The sequence below is a fragment of the Melanotaenia boesemani genome, chromosome 6 (assembly GCF_017639745.1).
Source record: "Melanotaenia boesemani isolate fMelBoe1 chromosome 6, fMelBoe1.pri, whole genome shotgun sequence".
NCBI classification, from domain to species: domain Eukaryota; kingdom Metazoa; phylum Chordata; class Actinopteri; order Atheriniformes; family Melanotaeniidae; genus Melanotaenia; species Melanotaenia boesemani.
The window spans coordinates 25,100,597-25,124,085 of record NC_055687.1 but is presented as its reverse complement, the minus strand read 5'-3'; positions in this window follow the sequence as shown (position 1 = coordinate 25,124,085).

Genomic DNA, 23,489 nt, shown 5'->3' with positions numbered 1-23,489 from the left:
AAAATGCCTCATGAGAAGCCTATGCAACTTTCTCATGTTTTTCCCAACTGGTGAGGATCATGCTGTTCCCCAAGCTGCTGCAGTGCTGCTCTTATATTTGTTAGAGGAAAGATTAAGACATAGAATAAAAACTTTAGCTACTAAACAATTTATGTGCATGTATGTAATGATGGACCTCACAGAGATAGATCAGGTTATCAGGATTTATTGACAGAAGGAGTTCTGAGAGGAGTCAGCTTACGAAGATGAGGCTAACACTGGAGTAGCACAAATCCACCAGGCAGTCGGGACCGGAACGTGATCAAGAGAATAGTCCAACAGTGTTGAGACGAGGTCAGACAGGTAGTGAGTGTAGCGCTGGAGTATATATACCTAGGCTGGAGTGGGCGTGTCCATGGCAGAGTCTGGTGCCAGCGTAACAGTGTACTGTTTTATCTTATCATATTAATGTACTTTGTAAATTTTGCTCTGATGTGTTAAAGCCCCAGCGTGTAAGAATTACTCCCATCTAGTGATGCGCTAATGTAATGCAAGCAACCGAGTAGTGCTCTACTGGAACCTCACCGTTAAGAGCGTTATTACAACTACATGAGCCGTGGAGAATCATAAATGTGAAAATGTCAACATTTCTCAGAAGTTCGAGTCTCCCATCAGGTGATGAGGTACAGAACAATATATAATAATGTTTGTTTTGTTTTTTTTATGTCGATAAGTTCCAAGCATGCCCTTCATGTATTTGGTGCCAAGCTACTGCTAATAGCTAACATTATTATTGATTGGAAAAATTGCGACGAGAAACTGGTCTATAGTCTGTCTAGGAGGAGGACAACTAACCCCACCCCCATTAACAAATTAGCTGAAATAAATTATGAAAAACAAGGGAAAACTCTCAAAAAATACGTCAGAGAGAAATGCACGGTTGCCTACTGGTATGACTTGTAACTGATGTGAAGAGTGACAACTAAAAACTGTTGCAGTGGAGCTTTTCTACTGTAGGCTAACAAATTAGCTGTTTCTGCCGTTTTATAACGGGAGGTTAAAGTAGTTGCTGGACTACCCTGCCCTGTTTCTAACATACTACTATTAGACTGAATCAACTTACCCATCCAGCAGAAAGCCTGCAACCTCTGCATCAGTTTTGAAGTCCCTCTCCTTCATCAATTGCCTCCATCTGGTAAATGCGCCACCAATGTACACTCTCGTTTGCTACCATTTATTATTTCTTTTTCTGCTACACACTGTACCTTTAAGGTGTGCAGAAATTTTAGAACTTTAACTCTCCAGTTAGCAAATGGCAGCAGCTTTGCAGCTAATTAGGCTCAGCATATATCAATATTAATGTTATTAAGTTAAGTCATTTGTATGAACTTGACCCAAGCTACCCAAGTGTACACATAAGGAAAACAATGCTATGTATCTCGGTTTATGTTATGTTCAAGGGGAAGGTAGAGCAGTTCCTGATTTTATTTATTTGTTCCAGTAGACCATGAGAGCAAAGAGTTGGACTGGTTATAAGGTGTAGACCTGTTGGGGGGGGGTGGTGTCACTATTTGGAAGAATCACTCTCTGTGGACACCACAAAACGAATGTCATTTTAATGGTGTGTTACTTTTAGGTTGGATGTTATTTGGCTCTTTTGAAGAACCTTTACTATCAATCCCCTTATCAAACCTAGTAACTGATAAATCTATAGTCAAATAGAGGAAATGTGAGTGTTTGATCCTGGATGTAAAATAAAAGTTAAACAAGTTTTGGAACTATGTGTGGATACCAGCCTATAGTCCTATATGTAAATCTCACAATGAACAGAAGCTGCATGGTGGCTGGATTCTTTCCTGCCTCCGGTCAGCTGAGCCTGTCAGGACTTGTGTCGGACTTGTGGAATGGCTTACTGCTATGAGATTACTGTTTTAATTATTTAGGTGTTTCACTCATATTACAGTTAGTATTTGATAAAGCAGTAGAATTTTGAGTTACAGATTATCAGATACATAAGACAGTGCTGCCTGTGCACAGTGGTGCATAGCAACAAGGATGTTCCTTGGTTGAGAAAATAGTAAGAGTAAATAACCTTCTTATGTAAAAGTAGCTTGGTGTAAAGTTTACTTTACATAAAATTTACTTAAACAGGAATTTTTTAGAACATTTGAGTTGTTTATTGTGATGAAAATCTTCTTTTCTGTGGCTTGTCCTGAGGAAATTTTGGCTTAGCAGCTTTGTCTGAATTCCTCCCTAATTGTCTCAGCAATCCCACTGCCATGTCTCTAAAAGATTGTCTAGTTATGCCAAATATAGATATTTTTTTTATTCAAATGGTATTAATCATAAATCTTCAAAGTTTTGTTCATCGTGTCATGGTGTGGAGTCTAAAGTTAAAAGTCTTATATCATGTTGTATGGGAGGATAAAAACATTAAATATTTCTTTAAAAGTGATGTAAAATACAGTATGCAGTTCAATGGTATATAGCCACTTTACTTACAGATTTATTGAAGATGAAACTGCTCATTCAGACAAGAAGCCTATGGCCATGTACTGAGCCTCTGTATGTAGCATGTAGTGACGGTAAAAGGCATCCTTAGGAGGGTATCTTAAGGTCATCACCATCCCTCGCAGCTCACTGGAGCCATAAGTTGATAAATTCAGAGGGGCATTTGCCCTTCAAGCTGCACAATTTGCTAGCAGCCTTGCCTCTGTTAGGCCTCCCCTAATCTAATGCCAACTGTCTGCCTGTGAAGAAAAATGGAAAAATTGTTTGTGAAAAATGAGCGTCAAACCCTTTCCTCCACCCCCACAAAGCCCCTAATCAGAAATATGGTCAGCAGCAACATTTATTAGGCCTCAGAGAGTTTCTTATGTTTGACCCTCTAAGGAGAAGTAAATGCAAGCAATTATAGATGAAGTGATTTAACATGCCAGCATTTCTTCTCTACATAAGTGGTTCATTGTAAAGAGCCGTATAACAGGGCAGTATGCTAAGCACCCAGTAGTGCTGCTGCTGTTTTGACTGTGGGCACAATTTTTTTGACCCGTTTTTCTAAAGGACTGTGACAAAGAAAATTGTTATTCTTTACCATATTTCTTGAAACTAGTAGACTAGAAAAATGAACAGCCCAGTATTCAGCTGAAAAAAAAAAAGATCTTCGCAAATGGTTTAATTTGCCAGCAGACTCCATCTGTCCTCATCTGTGTGTGCTTCAAAAATTCCACCCAAGAAAATGATGCCAATTAGTTTTATATTCAGCCCAAAAATTTAGACAACATATTAAAGTTGTTCTCTTTAATGTTTTGATCATCTGTTGAGTTCAAATAACTTCAGTTATATAAAGATTTATGTTTGATAAATTTTAAAGGCATGTGTGGGTGAGTATTGATTACTCTGAGCCTTTTTTTTTTTTTTTTTTTTTATCTTCTGTGAGAACAAAGTCTCACAGCATGGCAGTAGCTTTGCCTCATGTCAGCTTTGGACATGCTTCAGACAAACACACATACAAACACATGCAGAAACACAGGACAGGAATGATACACCAGCTACATGGTCACAGACAGGCACACTATAACACACTTCCTCACACTCACACACCCCCTAGACTATAACCTAACACCCCCATAAGCGCCTATTCTGCATGCCTCTGCCATAACTAACTGGATTAGTCAGCCACAATCGATTTGGCACATGCTATCAAAACCAAACAGCCAATCTCTTCTCCCCAGTCCATCCCAGCACTCTTCCTTCCCTTTGCTTGCAACCTCTTGTTTGCTCCATGCCTGCTTCCCTCTTCCTTTCTACACTCCATCTGTCTCCCCCCACCACTCCTTCATCTAACATTTTCTCCCTGTTTCCCACTGCCTATATTTCTCCACCTCATTCCTTGTTTTTCTACCAAACCATGCTTCAGCCTTTCTTATGTTCCATCATAAACCATGCTATTAATCTGTGCAGCCATGCAAGTGTCCTCTTTTGACCATGTTCCTAATTTTTTAAATTCATTAACTCCTTCTTGAGCTCACCATGTGAAAGGCTTGTCTTCTCCACCTCCACTCAGTGTCCTCTCACACTTGTCTTCCTTAAAAAAAAAAACTTTTACTCCCTCCCTCTGTCTACTCTCCTGTCCTTCAACATGACTTCTCTTCCTGTTCTCATCCCTTCATGCCAGTGTGCCACCACTGCTCTCCTCCTCACCGCACATTCATCCATCCTTTATTTCACTTTGCCAGCCAAATCACTCTCTAACAGATGCCGCACTCATTCAGCGGGTCTCCCAAGTGTATGGGTGTGTGTCTCAATGAGTGTCTGTTGTGTGGGCATAATTATGCATGTGTGTGTGAGGGTGCACGTGTGGGCATGTGGGCATGCATGTGTCTCAGTGGAACAGGCCTGGCCAAGGCTAATTGCTGCCTCCTACCTGGTGGTGACAGGCCTAATCAAGGATGATGAGCTCACTGTTGGTCTCTCTCTCTTTGCCTTTAGCTTAAAGTCTCTTTCTCTCTCTCTTTTTTGGCAAAAAAATAGACAGCCTCTAGTCCTCCATTATGGGTTGTTTTTGGAGAGGAGAAGAGGATGGGAGGATGATGGCAGGGGGAAGGAAAGCAGGAGGGAGAGTGAAGGACAGGGGCTTTTCATTTCAGCTCTTCACTCTTAAGGGGACAGCATGGGAGCAAAAATTGGCCCAAGTGCTTGAGGGGTTGTGGTGCACAGGTTGCAGCACAATGGGCCTATTCACCTCCTCTCAAACAGTGAAGGGGGTAAAATGATTGGATGAATGAATAAATGAATGAATAAATTTTGTTTCAGACTGTTTTGGGGATAAAGTGATGAGATAGAGTGAGCTGCATGTATATCCATGTGTGTGTTTGTATGAGAGACATACTGTGTGTCACAGGCTTAAACAACTGCCTTTTGTGGTCCAGAACTGTTTGAGTCTTTGATTAGAATAATGGCATTTGGCTTGATGAGCAGCATAACAGATGAGTGTGTATGTGTGTGTGTGTGTGAGAGAGAGAAAGGGGACGTGTGTGTCTAAAAAGCAGATTACAAAATATCTATTGCTGTAAATGTGTTCCTGATGTGACAGCGCAAAATAACCCCTGTAAATGACACACTTTCCAAATCTTATATTCTCTTATAGGCAGACTCACACTTGTGACCTAAATGTAAAACATACATACATGGTTTAAGTAATCATTTAAGGATTTTTCTCTCTCTGAAATCAAGGAAAGGAACAAACTGGTTGCAATGACAAGATGAGACATTTTTTTTTCATTTATTAATTTCATCATTTATAATTTCATTTAGCCTGTTTAAAAAAAAATCATGCTGGAACATTTTAAGTAGTGATTAAATAATGTATTTGGGGGAAAAAACCCCCCACCAATATAAGAAAAAGTCTATAAATTATGAAAGTGCACCTACAAACGAGGTCTGTGGCATAGTTCATTTTGAATTTCTGAGGACACCTTAGCATCAGACACTCAAATATCTTTTCTTCAATAGAGAACATTAAACCTGTTATCTTGGACAGACAGACAGACAGATACTTCATTGATCTTGTTGCATGGCAGTCTGCCACTCACATTCACACCAGTTACAAGGCAGAATCAATAGAATCATCAAGTTAAAAACATAGAAAAGTAGCAATAAATAAATAAATGCATCACAACATAATAGATTTAAATCACTTAACGGACTAACCTAAAACATATTTCCTTAAGGCAAATGATTGTCTGCACTGCACTCAAATGAAACAAACGTTAAGTATTTTTGGTAAAGCTATGGGAGTTGAACCAGGGTCTCAGAAATCCCCATGATAAACAGTAACTTTCCCAAGTTTCCTGCAGTGTTGAGGCCTGCAGTTCCTTTCAATCCTGGAACATTAGAATGCCACATAAAGGTCCAAAAATTAGGACAATGTCCACAAAGAATCTTTTTTTTTTTGTTTTGTTTTGTTTTTTGATCAAGCTTTGCTTGCTTTGGTACATCTTCTCTTTAAGCTAGAAATGTACTCACTTTTAACTTTGTGCTAATGTAAACAAAAAGGTTACATTATCACTCCAACATTTCACGCATTAACTAACTCCTGTTATTGAAGGATTTCACTAAGAGGCACAAACAATGCTAGAATTAGTACCCAGAAAATATTTTAAAAAGTTGATTTACCCTAAACAGAATCCATCAAGAGTGGCTATTATCATCCTATTTCTGAAACCTGGAAGTGATTTCTAGATTCTGTGAGATTAGCATATATTAATCTAACGATATGATGACCATTGCAGACTTTCACAGTTTTAGTAATCCACCATATTTATTATATTACGTTTTATATGTAAGATATTTAGAAATGGTAGCTGTTAAGATTGTAGTCCTCAAGGAGGTGAGGACCACTTGGTGCAAAGGTGGGCTTCATCATGATGGGTTCGGCTAGATCCTCTTTATCCCAGTTTTTGTTTAGAGTTAAAGCTCTCTTTTATATATCATCTCAATTTTCTCCGTCTGCTGTGTATCTGTTGATCTGTTTTCCCCATATGCTGGATTTTTCTTTTTTTTCCTCATCTGCCACTCCATCCAAACACCACTCCATCCTGTCTTTCCTTTAGATGCCATCTTTTCTACCTGTTCTCCCACATGCAGAAGCTTTAAGTTGCTTTGTCAGATTGAAAATTTGTATAACCAGCTGAAATACACTCACCATTTCAAAGGTTCTGGTTTTGTTATTAAGCCTGTGCACAAATGGCCTATTATATTTGTTTATTTTAGTTACTGTTTTTTTTTTATTATTATTTTAATTTAAATTTTGTTTTTACTTTTACCATTGTTAACCTGCATATAAGTTCCAATTTGGCCACTAAGACAGCAGTTTTTGTAATGTTTATTATAATATTCCTGTACAGTTAGGCTAAGCTTTAGCTTTAGTTGACTGTCAAGACACAATACAATAACAGCTAATATACCATATTATATGTCATCAGCTGCTGTCCCTTTGTTATTGTTCAGCAGCATTCTTCTCTTTTATGAGTATGATTAATGATACCCTAGGAAGTTAATCATCACTAGGCCTAGAAGCACAAATAACTAATGTTTATAACCTAATCAGATATATGACTGTGGTTGTAATAATACAGAAAAAATATCCTAATTTCCCAAGTGTATAATATTGGAGAGAATACACTCAGAATCATAATTTCTTGTTCATTTATAAATTATCTCAGTGACAGTTCATGTGAGACTAGCCAGTAGTAGTAAAAAAAAGGGCTTCATCTATAAAATATTGCAGAAATTGTAACACTATAAAGTCACCCAGAAATAAATTTGAAAATAAATAAATGAATAAAAAAGTTGGAGCTGCTGCCAGTGTGAGTTGCCTTAACAGAGGATAGTGTCCTCCTAGAATTTTTACTTTTGATATTCACCAACTGTAAATGGAAATGAATACCCTGAAACATATAAATTTACAATTTCATCAAGCCTCTCTATCCTGACTATAGTTGTCATGAAGCCTGATGAAGCCAATCAGTTGATCAGATTACAAAGATTGTAAAGACATTAGGGTCTGCATGCCTGGATTTTCTCCTTTTAAATTTTTACAGTTGGTTTTCTTGTTTTTGGACCTCATAAATTATGGATTATGCAATGTGGTTAGCATTACTTCGGCTTCAAGTACTACAGTGAGAAACCTTAACCATGATATATCCTTTAGCTGTTGTATAAAGGTTTCTAGGACCACCCTCTTTCATCTATATAATATTGCCAAAATTATCATCCTGTCTCAGAGTGATGCAGAGAGAATAGGCAATGCATTTGTTACTTTGAGACTGGACCACTATTTTCTAATCTAACCTGCTGCAGCCAGAGTTCTAATGAGATTTAAAGCTGCAAGCAGTGATGAAGGCCCTCGCCCCTTCAGCACCGCAGATTCCAGGAGGGCTTTGTATAAGAAGGAATAGCAGGAGCACTGCAAGAGCCCTACAAAATCACCTCCAGTACGCCAATAATGTGCATGCTCAATCTGCTCAAACCATCAGAAAAAGACTCCATGAGGGTGTTATGATGGCCAGATGTCTACAAGTGGGGGGCCTGTGCTCACAGCACTATTAATATTTTTATTAAATAGACATCTAAATGGATGAAAAAAGTAAACAGGAAAGGTAAATTGGCTGAAACAAACAAGCAAATAAATAAAGAAATAACATGCAGTCTGTTCCCATATATTCACTGAGTTATTTTTGATGTGTGTAAAATTGATGGGTGAAGACACCAACTGCAATGAAGCAAGCCTTCATGAGAGTACTGGGTCTGCATAATGTATTTTCCCAGCTATTAGACAACTTTGTTTTTTCCTCTTACAGCAAAAACAGAACTTAAAATGCAAAGCACATGAAAATGTGAGATCCATTTAGAAAATTTTCAGCTAGGGGTGTCCTGATCCGATATTGATATCGGAAATAAGTCAGATATATAAAATCAGTATATGGTTATATCGGCCGATATGCTCCAATATAAATAGTCCATCCCACTCTGCATTCCACTCAAGCAATTCTACCTAGCAGCACCTGGATCCAGCATGCAGAGCCCACATGATCACAACAGCATGTGCTAGCAAAGCAGCACAAGTGAAGTTGGGGTGTGGCAGTATTTTTTGTTAAAGTCTAAAAAAGACATTGCAGCTAAGTGCAACATTTTATCATGCACAAGTTTCCTGTGGTGGAACAAAACTGGGGAAGTTTAATACAGCCAACCTCATCGTGTATTTAAAGCAGCACCACAAAAAACTAGCGAGAGGCTCTTTAGCGCAGCACAGGAGCAGGCTGACAGCTCAGCATGCTGAAATGCTTGTTTTCTTAAATAAAGAATCCCCACATCGTGCTCGGACTGCAGAAAGCGTAAATAGAGGAGTAGCAAGGTTAGTCATCCTTTAGTTATTTTGACTGATTTGTTTTCTGCTCTTGTTATTAGAGTGAAAAGCTTATTTTGTTTACACTATTTTTTGTGTCTAAGATCAATGACCACATTGTTTTGGGCAGTCAGGGAAACTGAAGCTGTAGACTCTTAACTCAATGCACAATATTATCCAACAGTTTTTTTTTTGTGTGTGTGTGTGTGTGTATGTGTGTTTTAGGGTCTTTTAATTTATTATCATTTATTTTATTCATTTGTTCTATATTCTTATTTTTAAGGTTCAAATTTAGGCCACCTGATAAATGGGTCATTTTTTTTCATACCTGCAGTTGCTGACCATTGTTCTATAAATGATATAACTTGATTAAGCCTTTTCTTACATTCCACACTACATAATAAGAAAAAGTATGTACGATAGGTGATATCATGTCAGACTGATATCGGTATCGGCCAATACTGAAGACTGCAATACCGGCATCGTATCAGAAGTGAAAAAGTTGTATCAGGACACCATTAGATTCAAGTTATTTTCATCATCATGAAAAATATTTTGCCCAATGAGAATAATAAAGATCCTGTTATGCAGAACATTGAAAAAAGGATATTGCAGGCTAAATAAAGTTAAAAGATAAAGGAAATAAAGGATGAGGAGATTTAGGAAAAGAGATAAAGGAAAAGGAGGCCATGCTTGTACTTAAATTTATTATGTTTACAGTTAGTGTTGTTTGAAAAAAAAGTACGTACAACAGTGTGCTTTACCATTTATTGACCTTATTAATCAGCAACTTCAAGCAGAATAAAACAGAAGAACAATCAGAAAGAGAAATCAGACATCTTTACAGCTGTTTACTGAGTCACCACCAGGACAGACATTTTCTGTCCACCACTGTGCAACATTTGGTTCTGTTTTTCACCTGTTTATTATTCTTACATTGTAGGCTCTATGTTAAGTCATAGAGATTTTGCAGCTGTAAATGCATATTAACAAATAATTTCAGAGTTACAGTGTAAAATCATTAGGATGATTTGTGAAATGCAAATAAAAACAAAATAGGTTTATAAATATAAACCAATACTTAAGGTCCAAAAAATAAATAAATAAAAGTTTGGACAGAGACAACAAAAGGCTAGAAAAGTAATCCACCTAAAAATAAACAGCTAGAGAAACATGTTGAAACTAAATTTGGTTATTTGACAACATGCCTGTGATTGTGTATTGCAAGAGCATCTTATAACGGCAGAGTCTCTCAAAAGTAAAGATGGGCAGTGGTTTAGGAATCTACAAATTGTGAAGCAGTTTCAGGGTAATGCTACTCAATGCAAAATTGCAAAGACTATGAATACTTCATCATCTACACAGCACATATTGTGAAAAGATCTGAGCATGTGGGGATATTTCTGTGTGTAAGACACACGACCAAAAATAAATATGCTTGTGAATTTCATACCCTCAGGCAGTATTACAGTGAAAACAGGCATGCATATGTCATGAAAATCACAGCATGGGCTGAGGAACACTTCCAGAAATCATTGTCTCTGAACATGGTTACTGTGCTATGGAAGTAAAGATGCCTTTCGTTTGTGCCAAATTTCAACCAAGAGCAGTTAAACTTTCTTACAGTAATATTTCTGCCACCACCGTCTCACTTCCCACCTCTGATACACTGCCTCTGGCTGTGCTTTGTATGACAGAGACCATTAAAGCCTGAAGTACAGACAGCTAGTCTTTTTCAACTCAGCGTTATTCCATAGGAATCCTGCACCTGCTTTTAAGTCGTTCCTCTGTCCTCTCTGGTAAGCTCAGCCTGTGTTCCTAGCATCCGTCTGGGGGATGTGATAACTGAGCTTAAGCCCAGTCAAACCAACATAATTCTCTCTGTGTCAAAGAGTAAAACGTTAGAATCAGTCGTTTAATGGTTAAAAAACCCAGGATGTTCATTTGGCTTCCAGCAGAGAGGTGGGGCATCATCTAAGGAAGAAAAATATCTCTTTCAGGCTTCCCTTTTCTTTTAAATAAACAACCCATGCTATTGGTCTTGTTCTTGGGTATGACATATTTCTTTGCAAAAGTTCTTTCTCAATTTCTTGTTTAAAACTTTCTTCTTTTTTTTCATTTCATTGATCTCCATCTTCTGGTATTGACTTGCCAACATTAAATAAGGGATAAAGCTTTAGCCATCAGCCTTCTGAATCCTGTCTGCCCATCAAATTATAGTAAAATGAATGCCTCAGCATTTGATTTAGTCATGTCAAAAGGCCAATGAGATGAACCTCCATCACACCAAATCCCTCTGTGCCAGGAAATTGGAACTAAATTTATTTAACATTAACAGGAGCTTTTATATCACATCCCTACATCCCCAAATCCTCATTTTTGTTCACTTGGCAGCTCTCTACTTTGTAAAATAAGAGGATGTGTCCCCTTTGATAGGGTCTGAATCTTTATCCTTTTTAAACTCAAATCTGGTCCCTTTGATCATATTGCAGGGTAGAGGTTTGAAGTTCTGGGGTGTAGCCACTATGAATATAAACTTTTTAACATACCTTCAGTGAATCAGCCACATTTGACCCATTGATGGTAAATATGTTATAACATTCATAGCCATCATTATCTGAAACTGCTACCTCACAATAAAACTTCTTAAGACATTGGTATTAAGACAAAAATAAAATGAAAATTAAATACTTTTTAACTAAGGTACACCTGACACCTAAAGCTGCCTTTCTAACATCATCCACACTCACGCCCAACTAAACAGTAAACACAGAACCTAACTGTCAAGAACAGAGGGAAGTAGAGTTGAAATATCATTCGCTTGTAATTGGACCCTGTGTTCATTAGTGTCTTCAGTGATTGAATTATCTGAGCCTACATTGTTTTTCAATAATAAGCTCATTAGCATGGAAACCACAGCACTAGAAGGCCAAGCAATCAGACCAACAATTAGCCACCAGCATAAAGAAAGTGAGATTGAGGCCATGCAGTAATGGCAACTTATGACAAACGTGGTCAACTCATTTCCATTACAATCAATTAGTGCTTGGCCTAATTTGTTCCAAAGGGAAAAAAATCATTAATCCCTGATGCACTGTGAATAATAAAACCATCTATATGAGTCTGTTGACACTGCAATCACTGATGAAACCTCTAAATTCATTCAGTTCATTGAAATCCAAACAAGCATTAAGTCTTGAAGATCTGACATTTGGCATTATTTCAGTATTGTCATTGTTTTTAGAGTCAGTCTAATATAAACTACTAAATTTTTAATCAACAAATTATACTTTAAGACTGAGATCTGTATACTCATTTGTGGTGTGTGACATTATATTTTTTCTATTTTTGTTTGTGTGTGTGTTGTGTTCAAGACTTTTTTGTTGGGTGTGAAAATTCTAACTTGATGATGCTACAGAAAATCCTCAACACATCCCCATAACTCACACTACATTGTTCTAAAAATTAAATACATTTGTTTTAAGCAGGTAACAATATATCTGGCCACTAACTTTCCTGCCATCATTTCTGCATCTTCCCTAGAGGTTTGAATTTGTGAAACATATCTGGTTTCCTATTTGAAATTCAATGGAAAATTAAAATGAAATGGAAACGTTTCGTAAAGGGCCAAGATGTTAAAATAGCAAAGTGTAGGTCTGTGGATTAAATGGCCAAACTGAAGAACGGGAACAATCAGGGCCTCTGAGAGAGAAGGCTTAATTCTAAAAACTAATCAGTTATAATATTATAATGCCATTCCCCTTTTTTCACTAAATCATATGTTTTATGAAGAAACAAGAGGCCTTAGGTTTAGTAGTTATTGGCTGCTACTAACTCAGGATTAGGGACTAAACACAGATCCAATGAACCATGCTACAATCAGACTTTGTGTAGAACCATAATGAAAAACGTGGGGAACCCTCATCACTATTTCTCACCAGAGAGCTAGGCACTTTCACCAAGCACAACTGTGGATGGATTTTTTCTGTTACCTGTGAACTTCCTGGCTTTCATCCATATAATTGCACATTGGTAACTTAACACCTATGATGTTTGGTGCAGTTGAAGCAAGCTCCTCATGTTTGCCTTTGTCATTACAGTTTATATTAGCTAGTATATGAGATGTCAATAAGTAGTATTAGTAGCTATGCCTACATCTCAGAGCAAAGAACATATAACTTTCGTTCCTCACACTTGTATGCATTATGTCTTGTGTGACACACAGTATAGCATGTCCTGACAGTGCACTCTAATTTTGTTGCATATTCTTGTATAATGACAATAAAATATTATATTTTGTGGGTATGTCTTAAAGTATTATATTATTTGAACACTATTTATGATATATAAGAATATATGTATAATTACATCCACACTGTGGATAATGTCTCATAAGGAAATGTGACTTTGTGTTGACTAAACCAACCATATTTTGTGTAAAGTAAGTTATGACAGATAAAAATCTCAACGTGCTTTACATAAAATGGGTGCAAAAAAACAAGATAATTGTAAAAAACAAAAATAACCATCAGCCAAAAGCTCTCAACTGCTTTTTAAAAGAGTCCACAGAGTCAACCACACAGAAGGACAGGGGCAAGTCGTTCCAGAGTCTGGGGGCTACAGCCTTAAAAGCCAGGTCTCCCGGGGTTTTAAAACAGATCTTTAGGACCTTCAGGAGGCTCTGGCCTGAAGACCGATGGGTGCCCCCTGAAGAGTAGGGACACACCAAGTCGGCAATATACTGAAGGGCCTAACCATGTAATGATCAAAAGTGAAAACTAAACTTTTAAAGTCAATACCAAATTTGACTGCAATCCAACAAAGTTTTGATAAAATAGGGGCAATGTGAGCTGTTCTTAGTGTACCTGTTAATAGTCGAGGAACAGAGTTCTGCACTGAATGGAGTCTGTTGAGAGTTGCCTTATAGAAAGATGTGAAAACAGGATACAGTAATAAATACGAGATGAGATAAAAGCAGGAATGATCATTTCAAGATCTGATTTGGACAACATTCTCCAAACTTTAGAGACAGATCTCAAATGGATGGAAACAATTTTAGGTCAGCTGCCAGGAATGACCCTCTAAAGACATAGTTTGATCAAACACAACCCCAAGGTTTCTGAGGCTGGTTTTAACTGATGTGGACAGAGCACCAAGACGGTTTTTGATCAGGGGAATCTTTTTATCAGGAGCAGTGATCAAGAGTTTCTGTTTTGCTTGAATATATCTGAAGGCAAGCTAGTTTTTGATGCTAGATATACATTCCAGGAGCACAGACAAAAAGTGAAACCCCGAGTCATTGAAAGAACAATACACCTAAATCTCACCAGCATGAAAGTGATAGGACATATTTTTAAAACCATGAATCAGCTGATCAAGAGTCATCAGGTACAACAAAAACAAAACGGGACCAAGAACAGAACCCTGCATAACTCCACAAGAAAGGTTGGCCACATCAGACATTACATTGTTGATAACATTAAAAGTTCTTGCCTCTATATATGAGGAAAACCACAGGAAAGAGCCAGAAAACCCCATCAGTGATTCAAGTCAATTTATCAGTGCACAGTGATCTACATTACCAAAAGCAGACGTTAAATCAAGTAAAACCAAAACTCTGTGACGACTCGAGTTCCCCATCAGAATCGCAGACAGGAACCGCCCGTAAGCACCGCTCACTCCCAGGAGCTCTGTACCAGTTCAGCAAGGATGAAAAATCTCAGGATCGCCTCTTCCATGGCTTCCACAGTCCTGGATTCGCACCTCTGTCTCCTTCCACAGTGTCTGACTAGCAACAGGTACTCCGGCAATGACGTAGAGCACTCCAGACGCAAAGCACTGCGAGCCTTAATATGGAACAACATGTGTCTATCATACTGTACGATTGCTGAGACACCACTTTTAGTCAATAGGGTTGATATAAAGTATAGCACAAGAAAAATCAAAAAGGTACGAGAGAGTAGATAGGTAGCAGAAGCACAACCGAAAACAGACTCAAAGTTACAAACATGGGATGCTTATTTTCCTCCTTCTTTTTCCTCTTTTGTCTGTGCACTTTTCTTGAAGTGTAAATCAGACTGGAAGCCATCTACCCGCAGTAAGCCCCAAGATCATAACTGGTATGCCAATTATTTTCTCATTGCTGTAATGTGTTATCATGAAAATCTCACAAACAGCTAATGAGGCTAAGTCTGTTAGTATTTGTTTTAAGGAATAGAAGAGAAAACACAAAATCACATCTCTATGAGCCTAATTTGCTAAAAAAAAAAAAAAAAACCTTAAAAAGCTTTTTGCAGTAAATAATATTTTACACCAAAACTCCAAATTGCACAAAAGATTTCCAGAGTGATTTGTCTTACACTGGGTCTTTTTTATTTATTTATTTTTTTTTGTATCAAACTCACATGAGGGCTCATGCAAATGTGATATGCTCCAAGGTACGGTAGACGTTCCAATCTCTTGATGATTGTGAGGGATGCATGACAACATGCGTTACTATTTCCAAAGCCAAGGCATTTCCTTTTGCCCAGGGTTGGGGGGAATCAATGGAAAAGCAGATAAAACTGAAAGCAAAACAAGTTTCTGCAAGTGACAGTTACATGAAGAGAGAACAGGATGCAACCCAGAAAGATATGAGACAAAACCAGCCTGAAATAGAAAAAAATGACAATCTTTGTGTGACCTGTATTATTTCCTTCACATTTGATTTGCTGTAAAGAAGAATTCTCCCTAAAAATAAATATGATTTGCAACCAGTTATGTAATAGACTTTGTACAATATAACACAGAACCTTTATAGCTAATGGGTTTTTTTAACTGATTCTTAACATGTTTACAAATCAGTAATCATGTAGCGACTGAATGTTCACATTCAATATTTTATTTTCAACAAAATATTCAGCTGTGACCACAGTGTTAGTACGACGACACACAAACAGGTTTCAAGTCATTGCAGTTTTTTAAAAAAAAGATGAATAAACACCCTATATAGCTTGTTGCCTCTATAAAGTTTGTAGCTAATGTAATACACGCACAACTTCATTCTTAACTCTACAGTTAACTAGAAAAAACAGCATCAGTAGATTACATTACATATAAATAATATTAATCTTGCAACTATTAACAGACATTACAGAGTAAAACTCAGCAGGAAAGATGTTTTGATTTGATTTAGACATCACAGTTTTCATGTTGGACAGTGAAGGTCACATTAGTCTCAGTCGGTATGTACAAAAAACAAAGCTCTGTAATTTCAAATTATTTACTAGCCACCTACCTGGTGACCCCAATTTATTTCTCTGCCAAATGGGTTGGTGGGTGTTAATTTTGGAACCTGTCACTTAGTTAATGATGTTCACAGGGCGGCTCTGCTGTAAACAATTCCCTCTTCACATGCCACACCATATTATTTATTTTTTCTTACTGCCGTTTGTAATCACTTTCTGAGACTTAAAGTAAATGGTACATGAAATTACATTTATAACTGTAGTTTAATAATTAAATAGCTTAATATGCTTTAAATCTGACTTTTTCTGACCTTCAAGTGTTCTTAAGTAGTTGCAGAACTCTTTCTCATCAGTTTTTTCAATCTGGCAGCAGCTGACAACATCTATCAGCAGCTTGTATTCAAGTGCCAAAGGGCGCAGGATTATGAAAATAATGGATGCACTATTTGGATTGTGTACACTAGAGATAACCAATACTCCAAACACCTTTACACATCAATATGAAAACCCTGGGAAGTTATTAAATGGGTTATTTGTTGGTTATTCTAAATGGCTGGAGGTTTGTGGCCACACAAACCATATTTTTTGGTGAGGCCAGAAATGTCAGAGTGAAATTTACTTGCAAGTCCTTGGTGAAAAACACAGCTTTCATTTTATGTTGGTGCCCACTAGAGATCAAAAAGCTATTTAGTGAAATTTGTCTTTCTAGGAAGGACTGAAGTTTAGTGCAGTGTGATATGCGAGTTATTAACATTTCACAAACCTTTTACTAATTGTACTGTCATGCATCAAATATAATAGATGGCAAATAAAGGTTTCCCTTCAGACCTTTAGGGAAAATAAATAAATAAAAGAAAAAAAGAGATGCTCTGCAAATTTCAACGAGCCTTTTCATAGACATAAAATATGCACAAGCAAGTGGTGAGGAGTAGTACTCTGTGAAGTCATCCAGGGGTCACTGGATGAATTGATAGTCTGTAGGTTGAGGATTACAGACTCTTAACTGTTAACCCTGTAGACGGCAGATATTTTAAAGTTTTTAAGGCATACTGTACACAGAGTTTATGACGGCAGTAAAATTACTCATCTAACTTAATATTGTGGCATCACAGCCACATTAGGTTCCATAACTTATGAACTATGTGTGTGCTATATATATATATATATATACATATATACCCACACACATACATTGGAGCTTAGACCAGTTTTTTCTTTTTATTTGCTATCTGGAGCTAAGTCTGAAAGCCTCATGTGTAAAATGACACCTAAGCACAAGATTTGTAAGCACCACATATGCAAAGAGACACATAAAACATCACTCATAGTGCAATATATCCACATATTCTGACACTTTTGTTAAAAAGGTATTGCACATAGCCCCACAGACACAAATGCAAACGCATTCAACTTTAGAAGACTTTACACTGACTTGCGTTAATCAATAATTTCCTAAAGATATGATAACTACTATTTACTCAATCTAATCCATGCTCTAACCTTAACTTGTTAGCCTTGACTAATTTTCACTTTAGAATGTAAAGGATTTAAATAAATGGACTTGATTTATGTCCCCATGAGAGACACAATATGGTTCTAAAAGCAGAAGTAGGTCTTAAAACCTCCAAAAGCACATCACTTATTCCATAACGTGGTTTAAAAATGTTGTTTATGTCTATAATATATTAATATTGCCAAATATGATTTGCAGGGCCACATTCAGGGGCCACTCTTAAGGTTAATATTACTGTCTGTATTCGTAGACCAGTGCTGCCAACATTGGAAACAAAGTAGTTGAACTGTCTTGCCCAGGAACAGGAATTTTTCACAGGCACAGCTCACATACTCGACTCTGCTGCCCATACCAAATATGACACCATAAAATAATAATAAAAATAACAAAAACAGACTTTCAGCACAACAAGATTCATTGCAAAGAAGCATTGTTGCAACAAACAAAAAATACACCAAACACATTTCCTAGCTAAGTGCTGCACTTTGCAATTATAAGACATGAAATTAAGATTAAGGTCAACAAATATTCCAGCAGTAATGGGACCACACTTTACTAAAACAGTTTTATCTCTTTCTGGATAAGTTTATACAGAAACATTGCTTCGGTCGATGTAAATTAAATGAAGCTAAAACACACTGCCCATCCAACAAAATAGTTATCACGTGGATTTAACTAAGCAAATTGGAAAGAGCGTCCCATTGGATTATTACTTAATGATAATCTTTCAGCTGGCAAGAAGTTGTTTAATCATGGAAAAGATGTTAGTCTGTTTAAGAAGGGTCCAATCAATTGGCAACCATCAAGCAAAGAAAACACCTAAGGAGATGCTAATAATTCTAAAATTGGCTTGCAAACTCTTTAATGCATTATTAAAATCTTGAAGGATAGCAGGGATCCATCATCATCATAGAAGAAATGTATTTAGTAAATGTTTTGAATGACAGTGATCAGCAATCACTTAAACACTTGGTGAAACAAATAGTAGGAAAAACAACAGTAGAACTCAGGGCTATGTTTAATAGTGGAAGTACGAGCATTTTCTACATGGACAATGTGAAGGGAATTCAAGGAATTGGGACTGAACAGCTGTGTAGCCATAAAAACAGTTGCTGGAGAGCATAAAGATTGGACTCTGGAGCAATGGAAGAAGGTCATGTGGTCTGGTGATTCCAGATTTACCCTGTTCCAGAACAATAGGTGCATCAGGGGATGCATCCATCATGTCTACCACCTACTGTACAAGCCTGTTCCGGCAGTTTATGATCTAGGGTTGTAGATCATAGATTAAAAACTGCATGATCAAATTTAAAGGCAGTCGAACAAAATCTTAGAGTGTCTTTCTTTTTCTTTTCCTTTTTCTTTTTTTTTTTTTTTTTTGGATTGGTAGCACATGTTACAACTTTATACAAGGTAATTGTTACCATTTTAAAGGTTGCCATGGTTAAGTGTAAATAACATATTTCAAGGAAATGTAAAAATGATATAAATGGTAAAATGATAAATGATACAATACAACTTTTTCCATAGTTTTGTTTGAAAAATCTGGCAGGCAATTTACAATATAAATCACTGATATCTAATTTGTGTTCAAAGATCATATACTGTTTGCATGATTAATGAGTGAACATGTTCATTAACCCTGAGTATGGATTTACAGATTGTTCTTTCTTTGTCTGCTGACTGGAGCTGAACTCTTTGTTATGATCACTCTGTGAAGATATTCAAACCCTTCTGAACTAAAAGCCAGGCCAAAGCACATTCACTACAATAATTACTCTATGCTCAACTTCTAGGCCACTTTGGATTAAAGCTAATCATTGCTAAATTGCTGTAATGTAATTGACATACACAGTGAAGTTGTGTCTTGTTTTGTGTCACTGTAGCTTTAGACAGCCTTCACTGATAAACAGCTGAACCTGTCCACAGCAAGGAGACACTACCGTAATAAAAAATAAAGTACATATGAGTCATGCTGATTTGTACCATACTCCACTGTACCAAACTGTTTAATTAAAAAATGGCATTAGTTGGCCTTAGAAATTAAAGCAGCTTGGTTAGGGGTTAAATGTGGATCATGGTTAGTGCAAAAATACATTTTTTTTTTTGCAATGTAATCGTCAGTCGTGGACAGCATAATTTAAAATACAGCCACACTCATGACAAGCTGCGGATGCATATTCTAAAAACAATTATAGTCGGTATCTGCCTCCAAGTTTAGTCTCAGTTAGAATTCTCTGCTTTAAAAATATAGCTTCTGAGAGGTACAACACAGACATCAGATGCAGCCATGTTTTCCCTAAAAATCTTCTTTTCTCTTGGTGTCAAAATCTATTACAAACCAATTGAGGCAGCAATTGGACACTACCAGTAATTTATGTTCCCCAGAGCCCCAGTGCCCAAGTTCTGACCCAGGATGTTTAAGAGATGCTCCAAATTAGCAAATTTCTACAGTGTAGGCCACACTTCAGGACACCAAGACACTCATAAAACACAGTCCTAATTGCTCTGACACATGAGATACTGTGTCCCCAATGTGCTTTATTGTCCCCTATTAAATGCTAATATCATTCCAAGAAGTTTGTGATAATGCATCTCTCACTGGAGCCAAGAGAGTGGAGAATAACATCAGTGAGTGGAGCAATTAACTTAAACACACTTCCCCCTATAGATTCAAGGCTGATGCTAAATGGCCTTTTTAAGAGAGAAATGGGAAAAGAAAGATACTGTACTGCTAATTTATTGAAAAGAGAGTGTCCATTAATGGCTCACAGACTTGATTGCATAATTTAGCATTCCCCTCCTATTAGCAAGCATTATTTTCACAGCATTTCTTTAAACCCCTGGGTTTCAGCCAGGGCACACAAAATAAATCTATGATAACTTTGACATCAATTTGCAGGCATTTCTCTCCATGAGGACCATTGAGCTTGGCAGGAAAACAGTTGTGTGGCTATTCACTGAACCCATTCTTTAACTTGCATATCTGACCTAATGATACTTGCTTTAGCTTACTGAGGAAAATGTGTTTAAAAAGCACCTCATTAAATATTTAAAGAATTGCAAGCATACGCCCAGTGTTATGTGATTGTTTTCCCCCTGATTGTAAGCCGTGCCAGTTGTGCTTGTGTACGGTGCCATTCACTGCTTCTAGCTTTCCCTAAAGTGCTGTGTAGTCACTGAAAAAAGTCATTCAGAAAATAAAAAAAATGCTCCATGATAGAAAGCTTTATATATTTGAAGCCACAAGACAAAAATAAACACTTTCATTTCTAAGGGAATACATTTTTTAAATCTACTTAAAATCATTTTATTCAATATAATTTTCAGTAATATTTCAGCAAAGTTTTAAACAAGCAGTGTCAAAATTATGAACATATAGAAAGTATACATAGCCAATAGAAACAATTGATTAAATTAAAAAGTTAAACATGAAAGCACATGTTTAAATACCAATTTCTCTTTATTTGTCCACAAGTATATGAATATGTATCTTAAATCATACATGTAATGATAAATACTTTCATATATCCATAGAATGTTTGTTATATGCTCACATAGTAGTTCTGCTATTGCAGGCCTCTTTCATTTTACAAATTTTAAAAATTTAGCTCTTTTTTCCTTTTAAATCTGCCAGGGCACGATCATTTAGTGAGTGATCCATTTGATGAAATCCTCATCATTAATAGAGTTTCACAAATGGTCTAAAGACACGGGACTCTTAAAACATGCTTGTCCTATCCAGTTCAATGATGTCATGGCAAAGTTGAAGCAAGCAATGTCAGACCACTGTGATATTTGCAAGACATCCTGAAGGGGGGCAGACAAGCTCTTTGGATGCAGATGCACCATCAAAGACTAGTTTTCAGGCTCCGTTATGTTGGATGCAGAAGAAACATGTAATTTATCCCACTTTTTTCTGTTTCCAACTAAGATGTAAATATATAAATTAAAGTCACCAAAATACACATTTCCCATTATGTCATTTAAAGTAAGCTTAAAATTAAAGTAATTCTTTGTTTTAAGATTTAAGTAAGCAATGTATAAATAATATAACATACATCAACATGGACAATCTTTCTGTTTTTCTTTACTTATAGTTATCACACATCACTTCATTAAACTACCTAATGCACATACATTTCAATAAAACATAAACAAACAAAATTATTTTTATTTTATTATTCAGTCTTATCTTTTAATTATTCACTTTTTGAGTGTGACTCTTCAGAAAACACACGCCTAGTATATGCACTAATAAACACCATGTGTTGAACTTTTACCTTGTTTCTCCCCTCTATGCCACGATTAAAGATCAGTGACTTTGCCTCCAACTCCTCAGTGGTTATGCTCTTGCCACCGCTGCCAAGCATACACATTTTCTTTTTCTCCTCAATATAATTACAGTTCTGTCATGCCCATTGCCACCAAATGAACCATATTAACCAATCAAGTGTCAAAGAATGTGCTGGGGATGTATGTGATTGCCTAAAGAGACCAATCACCTATGTTGGATAACTTCTGTGACTGTGCTGGTGGCCATGTTAACTTTGTCAGTGAGAGACTTAGTTACTGGTATGTGGGTATTTGGCTCTGTGTGTGTGTGTGTGTTTATGTGTCACACTGGATAGCAGTTTACACATTTCCTTCCTCTGCATGTTTGTAAGCATTCTGGGCAATGACTGTGCGAGTACCTACCTGAAACTCTGTGTAGACATACATACCAGGATGACATCATAAAGTAATACCATGACACATTTGAGAATAAAACACCACTGAGCATACAAAAATTGTTTTTAAATTCGTAAACAGATAAGATAGAGTCAGGCTGTGAGGCTGTGTGTTCAACTAAAGCTGGTAAAGCTTGTGTGCATGACATGTTTACCAGTTTAGTGATAAATGAATAAGATACAACTGTGACTGAGTGTAATTACTGTAGTCTTGTTGGTTTTTGATCATCAACTGTAGTGTCAGTTCAAATAGAATATTTGTTTTTTTTATCTACTTATTTTTTAACCCGACGATGGTACAAGTGAGATTGAAAAGTAAAGTGAACATAAAAGTGATTACAGTTAATCCTCAGGAGAGATTTGCCAACTGTCGCAACATTTTATGGCAGTTTATCAAACAGCTGATGAGTACGTTTTACTGAAAAACACAAGCTAGAAGTCAGATGCATACTGGCATTGTTCGAATCGAAACTAAAGATGTTGACCAACTGAAGGAGCTACACCATACTTAAGGGTATCTCCAAAGCTTTGGGGATTGCTCTGTGGTAACCATAAATGTTTTGCATAGTGTCATTGTTTCATCGAACAGTTCTTGAGGTGTTTGTTTGAGCCAAAGTGAAAAAAAGTCTTTGGAGAAATGCTGTTGACTTCAGGGTTTAGTTTTAATCTAGTTTTGCAGTTAACCTCTTAATGCATACTTACATTTCTTTCTTTTTAATTTAATTCATGTGATTTGTTATGATTATTGTGTATTTTAAAGGTTCATTATGTGGAAGAATTTTGAGTATATTGTTTACTTCATGATTATACCATTATCAAGTTATGCAAAACTTCAAAGGGATTAAACCTCATAGTGACTTTTACTCATTGACTCATTGATTTCTTAACCTTTGAATGTATTTACAATCATATAAAAACTAAATTATTACAGGAAAAAAAACATAAAAGAATAACAATAAGAAAAGAGTGGAATTAAATAAAATGTAAAATGAAATATTAAAGAAATTAATAAATAATGAATAAATATAAATAATAAATAAATACAAAACAATGAATAAAAGCAAATAAATAAATAAAATAAATCAGTTTGATTGAAAGAGGCCAGAAAAAATTTGTCACAAAATTGCGAAATC